Source organism: Mus pahari, chromosome 20 (genome assembly GCF_900095145.1).
Source record: "Mus pahari chromosome 20, PAHARI_EIJ_v1.1, whole genome shotgun sequence".
NCBI lineage: Eukaryota > Metazoa > Chordata > Mammalia > Rodentia > Muridae > Mus > Mus pahari.
Window position 1 is genome coordinate 48098366 of NC_034609.1, and position 8990 is coordinate 48107355.

Here is an 8990-nt window from a genome sequence, read left to right on the forward strand (position 1 = left end):
AACTGTCTTCAGACACCCCAGAAGAGGGCATCAGTTTTCATTACGGATGGCTGTGAGCCATCATGTGGTTGCTGGGATTTGAACTCAGGACCTTCGGAAAAGCAGTCAGTGCTCTTAACTGCTGAGCCATCTCTCCAGCCCGGTTGTAGTTTTTAAAAATTATTTTGTATATGTGTCTGAGTGTATGTATATGCATCACTGTGTGCTAAGCCTGCAGAGGTCAGAAGAGAGCATCAGATACTCTGGCACTGGAGTTTTAGGAGGTTGTGAGGTGCCATGTGGGTGCTGGAAAAACAACCTGGTCCTCTGGAAAAGCAGTATGCACTCTAACTCACTTGAGGCACACTCCAGCTGAGAAGGTCTTGTCTTAATAAAACAGTTTAAATTAATAGCAACACACATACACACACACACACACACTACATTGAATATACATGATTTATTTGCAACTACTTGAATACATAGTTTCACTGTTCTGTGCTACCAGATAAAATGTAACAAGACTTTGGCCAAGGTTAAAAGGCAGATAACTGTCACTCAGAGTAGAGGCCAGCCCAGGACTTGGGGTTGATACAAACAGACAGAATGTAAAACAGGCACAGGAGGAGAGGAAGATGAGGAGGAAAGAGAGCACAGAGGAATGCACACGCCAACCAATTGCAGTGCAGATATTTTATTTGGCTTACCAGGTGACCGTCTGCCATAGCTTCATGCTGTAGTGATGGACCACTAGTCCTCCCCCATACATCTGCAATACAGGAAACTGGAGCACGCCTGAGGGCCAACCATCCAAGCCCTTAAGTTGACAGAGAGACCAGAGAAAGCAAAGACATCTATTCCTCACGAGACCAAAAGCAGGCCTGGGGGCTTCTTTCCCAGTATAAAGTGTTCCAGGCCCATTGCCCATCTTAATGCAGCTGAAGGCTAGACTGGAGTAGGCTGACTGTGTGAATCTGCCTTTGCAGAGAGAGAAAGGACACACACACACACACACACACACACACACACACACACACAGGCACTAGTGCAGGTGTACATCCACATACTGTCGGTGGCAGGGGGATAAATTATATGAAGTAAATAAGTCCCTGACAGTGGATTTTCATGTACTTGTCTGACCAAATAAGCAGCCAATAATAATCCATATCCTTTATCAGTCAGAATATAAAAGACCAGAATGACAGTGACCTGAACTAGAATGTTGCCCTTTAAGGACCATTCGGATATTGATGACCCGTCTCTTTCGGAAGCTGCTCAGACACTCTCTAAACCTTGAATTTAGGAAGCATGGGGACTGGGTGGGCAACAGTGATGCATGCTGGTGATGGAGACAAAAGAAGCTTCAATTTGCTAGAAGCTTTGCAGACTGTTCCTCAGTTCACTTCTGCCCTAGTTCCTAGTTAGTATCTGTTCCATAAAAATAGATCAGCCATAACTGTAGCAATATCCATTGTTCCATGGATACAATTCCTTGTGGTAAGGGAAATAGCAGCTTACATAAGACAACAGCAAGTGTGGAAGCAGAGATGGAGAGAAAGTTGTATCTGGAGAGACTGTAGTTCCCTGAAACTTGCCCGGTGCTCTGCCTGTCTTTGGATCACATCACATACTCTGCTGTTAGAACCAGCCATGTCTTTGTGTTTTTAGTGCCTGGATCCTCAGCAGTCCTGTCTGTGATGGGTTGACCTTCTCCTGATAACATTGGCCATTGCATGTGGTCTATACTGTAGCATCTACAGCGAAGGGCCCCCAGGGTTCTCCCATGTTTCAGTTGACCCTGCATCTACTATGAAATAGCACCTATTTCCTTTGATAGTTGAGGTCTGATAGTGGCTGTCTCTACCTGTTTATTTAGTGTAGGCCTCTCAGTTTTTCACTGTAACACTGTTGATACTCCCAGTGTGTGTGTGTGTGTGTGTGTGTGTGTGTGTGTGTGTGTGTGTAATTGTGATTGTCTGTCACCTTTGTTGTGAATGTTTAGCAGTAACCTTGACCTTAACACACTGATCGCTGGCTGCAACCCTATCTCCCAATTATAAAAGAACAATTTGCAGACGTTCGAGGTGGGAGTTTCCAGGAATAGCCCGGGTGTGGTAGGACTGCTGGGAAGATGCATCAGTTTTCTCTTGCTGCTGCAACAATCGGTTGCAGACTCGTTGCTTAACAGAGCGCAGTCTTTCTCAGACAGTCCCTGAGGTTACAAGTCTGAAAAGGACTCTGAAAATGGAGGAGCACGGGACAAGTTCCTTCTTGCTCTTCTAAGAGAGACTTGTCCTTACTTTTCCTCTTCCCAGGGGTTCTGACATTCCTTGACGGGCGCCCCAACTCCAGTGGGGTCATCACTTAGATGCTTGCACTGTTGAACCTCTGGCTCCTGGCCCCTTCCTCTCTTAGGAGGGCATTTTGTCATTGCAGAGGTCCCACTAGATGGTCCAGGACAATATGTCTCCCTTGCCCCCCAATATCCTTGCTCATATTTTCAGAGTCACTTTTGACACTGAGGTAACATAGTCACAAGTTTCTGGGGGATCAGTGTGCGGATCTCTCTGGGTACCATGATTTAAACTGGAAAATGGGACACCATGAAGAGAGACCTTAGAAAGAGAGCAGCTGGATGTGGTACTCCCCATCTTTAATTCCAGTGCTTGGGAGGCAGAGGCAGGTGGGTCTTTGTCAGTTCAAGACCAGCCTGGGCTACGTGGTGAGACTTCTGTCTTAAAGACACAGAGAAAGATAGATAGAGAGTGGAGGAGGGGAGAGAGAGGGGAAGGAAGAAGAGGAAGAGGATGGGGGAAGAAAGAGAGGAGGGAGGGAAGGGAGAGAGGAAGTGAGGGGAGGGGAAAGAAGGGGAGAGAGGGAAGAGGAAGGAGAAAGAAGAGAGAAAAGAGAGAAAAGGGAAAAGGGAGGGATGGAGGGATGAAGGGAGGGAGGGAGGGAGGGAGGGAGAGGGAGAGAGAGAGAGAGAGAGAGAATATGAATAGAGGAGAGAAAGAATATCTGTAGGCAGAGCAATCCTAGTTCAGGGAGTGATAGCTCAGGTCTAAACTTGTGGATATGTCACCTCAGTGCCAAAAGTGACTCTGAAAATATGAGTAAGGATATTGGGGTGGCCATATTGTCCTGGGTCATCCAGTGGGGCAGGGCCAGGCTTAGCCAAATTGAAAACAAAGTCCAAATAGGACAGAGCAGCCACTCTGTGGGGTGTTGTGACAACGTATGCCTTTGGCTTGCTTGAGGTGACTAAGGTCTTACAGAGTCTAAGTGATGGATCCACATTATCTGGTGTGCTTTCATGGAGTTTTGATGGCTGTTGCTTGGAAATACACAGCTGCACATTGTGCAGAATGGTAAACAGGAGATACTTTAAAACAATGCTGCTTTTTGTCTTACTGTAGGCTGGCTGGTGATGGCCCGGGTCATTGTGCTGTGGCAATCAGGGTTGAGTTCAGCTGGCTGGAATGTTGACAGATGGCTTCAGTTTTATACCTTGTGTCTCAGGGTGCGGTGGCTGTAGGGTTAGTCAAGCCTTTCTGTCCAGTAGGTTAAGGACTCCATACATTGTGGAAACCATTTTTAAGAGAGCTGCAGGGGAAAGCGCCTGGAGTTGGGCCAGCATCACATTCCTGGTGTTGTCTCAGTTCAGCAAAGTTGAAAGGCCAGTTCAGTTTTAGAAGGAACGGAACAGACTCCTCTTATGTAGGACATGGTAGATATGGTTAGACCGGAGACATAGAAGTGAAAGATGGTAGTAGCTTGGACTCAGTTGGTGGAGCCAAGGGAGACTGATGCAATCTGAGTATGTTCTGAAAGTAGAGCATATAGTCTGAGTGGGTGGTCACAAAAGGGCAGCCGACTATGGGCTAGAACACATGCTCATGGCCGGGCAGTGGTGGCACACTCCTTTAATGCCAGCACTCGGAGGCAGATGCAGGTGGATTTCTTTCTTTTTCTTTTTCTTTTTTCTTTCTTTCTTTCTTTCTTTCTTTCTTTCTTTCTTTCTTTCTTTCTTTTTTTTGTTTTTTGTTTGTTTTTTTTTTTTTTTNTTTTNTTTNGTTTTTNGAGACAGGTTTTCTCTGTGTAGCCCTGGCTGTCCTGGAACTCACTCTGTAGACCAGGCTGGCCTTGAACTCAGAAATCCACCTGCCTCTGCCCTCCAAGTGCTGGGATTAAAGGCGTGCGCCACCACGCCCGGCTGCAGGTGGATTTCTAAATTCAAGGCCGGCCTGCTCTACAGAATGAGTCATAAGATAGCCAGGGCTACTCCAAAAAATCCTGTCTTGAAATAAAAATGTTTAGGTTATTTGTGTGTTATCAGCATGGTCATGTGCTGGTGGAATCTCTCTGGCTTGCAGATGTTTAGGTTATTTGTGTGTTACCAGCGTGGTCATGCGCTGGTGGACTCTCTCTGACTTGCAGATAGACAGACACCTTCGCTCTTTCCACATTGTCTGTTTTTGGTGTTCCTGTGTAACAATTTTTTTTTAAAAAAATCAAAGATTTATTTTATTTATATGAGTACACTGTAGCTGTTTTCAGACACACCAGAAGAGAACATCAGACCCTATTACAGATGGTTGTGAGCCAACCTGTGGCTGCTGGGAATTGAACTCAGGACCTTTGGAAGAACAGTCAGTGCTGTTAACCACTGAGCCATCTCTCTGGCCCAACCATTTATCTTTTAATTAATTAATTTATTTTTAGACAATGTCTCACTGTGTGGCCAGGGCTATCCTGGTATTTGCTATGTAGACCAGGCTGACTTACAACTCACAGTGATTTGCCTGCTTCTGCCTCCTCAGTACTCGTAAGAAAGGGATATCCCACTATGCTTGGATTACTTATTATTTATTTTTGTTACATTTATTTGTTTTTCTATTATCTATTTATGTTTGTGCACATGTATTTGTGGCGGTCGAAGGATAACTTTATGGAGTCAGTTTTCTCTTTCCATTATGTGAGTACTGGAAACTGAACTCAGGTCATCAGGTTTAAAGGCAAGTAGGTGTCTTTACCCTCTGAGTCATCTTTCTGGCCTTCCTCTATTTCCATAGGGCAATCAATCAATCGATCAATCAATCCTGGATTCAGGCCCCATCCTCATGACCAACTTAATCTTCATTATCTCACAAACATCCTTGATCCAAATATGCTCATGCTGCAGATTAGAGCTGCAGCACAATTCTGTGGAACAACAAAGGGGTGTGTACTGGCTAGTTTTGTGTCAACTTGACACAGCTGGAGTTATCACAGAGAAAGGAGCTTCAGTTGGGGAAATGCCTTCACGAGGTCCAACTGTAAGGCATTTTCTCAATTAGTGATCAAGGGGGGAGGTCCCCTTGTGGGTGGTGCCATCCCTGGGCTGGTAGTCTTGGATTCTATAAGAGAGCAGGCTGAGCAAGCCAGGGGAAGCAAGCCAGTAAAGAACATCCCTCCATGGCCTCTGCATCAGCTCCTGCTTCCTGACCTGCTTGAATTCCAGTCCTGACTTCCTTGGTGATGAACAGCAGTATGGAAGTTTAAGCTGAATAAACCCTTTCCTCCCCAACTTGCTTTTTGGTCATGATGTTTGTGCAGGAATAGAAACCCTGACAAAGACAGTATGTAAACTGAAAGTAAGAGAAGCCAAATATGATGGTGATATATATGTCTCTCTGTGTGTGCATTTGTGCTCGCAAATGGGATCAATAGAATGAAACATAGATATATAGATGGATGCATAGCTGTATAGATAGATGATACATAGATACATAGATAGGTAGGTAGATAAATAGATGGAAAGATGATAGAGATAGAGAGATGGATGGATGGATTGATAGATGATAGACTGATAGGTAGGTAGGTAGATATCTAGATATACAGATGATAGAGAGATGGATGGATCAATAGATAGATGATAGATATAGATGATAGATCAATAGTTGGTAAATAGGGTGGGTAGATAGATAGATGGACAGATGATAGAGAGATGGATGGATTGATAGATCAATAGATAGGTAGATTTCGATAGACAGTGGATGGATGGATGATATAGAGATGATAGCTAAATAGATACATGGACAGATGATAGAGATAGATGGATGGATCAGTAGATGGATGATAGATTCAGACAGATGGATAGATTGACCGACATATTAACAGACAACAGATATCAAAGGTCAGAATAGGAATGAACTGAAACAGTGAATTCGGCTAAAGCAGTAGGTTGAGGGATACTTGTATTTAATTTTAGACATGCTAGTTTTGAGAAGTACACCAGACACTCATGGAAAGATACTGAATAGGCAGTCTGACATCCATGTCTTCTGGACTGAGGATGTAGTGTGTGCAACTGTTGCAGTGATCCTCCTGCTTCTGCCTTACAAGTGCTGAGATTCTGGGTATGTGTCACCATGCCTGGCTTGCTTTTTAATGAATAACACAATTGCTGAAACACAACTGACATACCAGACAATTCCCATAGTGACCAACTGGAGAGCCGTTAGTAATCGCAGATTTGTGTGACCACCAAAGTCAACTTCAGAGCATTTTCACCATCCCAAGAGGAGGCCCATGCCCTTTGACTATCACTTCCATGTCTCACAGCCCTGAGTGACCCCCACCAGGTTTGCTTATTGAATTATGTGTGGTCCTTTTGGACTGGCTTCTTCAAATTAGTTCATTTTCCTCCATGTCACAGCATGAAAGACACTTCTTTTAACTGCCAGATGATGGTCCATAACACTTGTGGTTTGAATATTCTTGGTCCAGGGAGTGGCACTATTAGGAGGTGTGGCCTTGTTGGAAGAAGTGTGTCACTGTGGGGGTGGGCTTGGAGACCCTCCTCCTAGCCATGTCGGGGAAAGTCTTCTCCTCTTTGTTTTAAGATGAAAATTCTTAGCTCTTCCTGCACCATGCCTGCCTGGATGCTGCCATGCTCCCTCCTTGATGATAATGGACTGAACCCCTGAACCTGTGAGTCAGCCCCAATACATATTGTCCTTATAAGAGTTGCCTTGGGGGGCTGGTGAGATGGCTCAGCAGGTAAGAGCGCCCGACTGCTCTTCCGAAGGTCCTGAGTTCAAATCCCAGCGACCACATGGTGGCTCACAACCATCCGTAATGAGATCTGGCGCCCTCTTCTGGAGTGTCTGAAGACAGCTACAGTGTACTTACATATAATAAATAAATAAATAAATCTTTAAAAGAAAAAAAGAAAAAAGAAAAAAAAGAAATTTTCTCCAACCTGATCTACAGAGTGAGTTCCAGGACAGCAAGGGCTACACAGAGAAACCCTGTATTGAACCCCCCCCCCCCAAAAAAAAAAATGAGCGTTGCCTTGGTCATGGTGTCTCTTCACAGCAATGAAACCCTAGCTGAGACACTTTTCTGCCGCCCCACAGTCAGCTGTTTTCTGTGTTCTTGATTACAAGCATCCTAGCAAATAGGAAGTGATTATTCCCTTGCTAATTTCACATCACATGGCTTCCTTTTCTTGGATGATGGAAGGAAACCATCACTTTCATCTGCCTCTCATCATTGCTCAAAAGTTAAGTCTGTGAGTTGGTAGGTGCATGCCTGAAACACACTTTGGATCCTGCGAGTGAGTACCTTTCAAATGTTATGGTTCAAAGGTCAGGGGTGTGGCTTGGTGGCAGAATGCTATGTTAGCCCTTGGCTCAGTCTCCAGAAGAGAAAGAAGTTAAGTGGGTAACTCAGCAGGAAGCACAGAGTCAGGCCGGGGTGAACATCTGTAATATCAGCACTACAAGAGGCATCAGGAATATCTGAGCTCAGCCTGATCTTACATGGCAAGTTTGGGGCCAGCTTGTGCTATATATCAAAACCCCGCCTAAAACAAAACAAAACAAAAAAACAGAATCATCAACAACAACAACAACAAAACAAGCTGCCAGTACTGTCACACTCAAGTCTGTAATCCCAGCATTTAGGAGGTAGAATTAATAATGAAAGATTAGTTCAAGGTCTTTCTCACCTATACAGCAAGTTTGGGGCCAGCCTGGGCTGTGTGAGATCCTCCATCTCAAAATACTAAACTGTTAAACTGTGAACAAACCTCAAACCCCCAAGTTCCCAAACCCAACCCCAAACTATCACTCAAGATAATTTGTCACGATCCCATCCCTAGTTTATGGAATAACTATGTGAAGGAGAAGAAATCATCTCTCAAGCACTCGCTTTGTGATTCCTCCAGCATCTAAAACTAGATGATATTTGATATGTCTCATGTAAAGGTGTGTGTGTGTGGGGGGGTTATACAGAAGAATAGCAGGTGCCTCCAAAAGGCTTCGGCTTCAGTCAGAGGGAGGGGCGTCACTCCAGATTTAAGACATTGCAGAGGAACCCTCTGCTCCTTGGCTTGGGGGTGGTAATGATCCTTTAAAAACAAACAACTGTGTTATGACACTTTGTGTCTGTGATTGAAACAATAAAACCAGGAGACAGGGGAAGGAATCTGGGAAGGATTCTCCTGGCAAGGTGCCAGGGAACCTGAAAGAGGTTTCCTGACAATGGTGTAGCTAGCCAGGACACTGGGGAGGCCTGGGGTTAAGTAGGTATGTAAATCAGTGCTGGGAAAATGCCCAGGGGATTCACCTCCATTCAAAACTCTGAGAGGTCATTATCAAAAGTGTTGAAACCCTCACTCTATGGGAAGCCATGGAAAAACATGCTCAGGTGGCAGAGCTGTAGCTGAGCCAGGGAGGGGCTGCAGGAGGAAAAGGATGAGTCAGGTACTGGGAGAGAAGCCTTGAGAGCTGTTTTGGGAGTTAGAAAGCATACATTTCCCAGTGTATGGTAAATTAGTATGAATGGTGAGATGGTCCTAACCACTGCTGTCCTTGAATCCTGGGGGACATTGGAGTAAGACACTGATATTCCAGTAGGTTTATTTTTAAAGCATGGTCAGGTCATATTTTGTTTTTTGTTTATCCTTATGCATGTGTCTCATGTATGCATGTATTGAGTGTGTATGTGTGTGTGTGTGTGTGTGT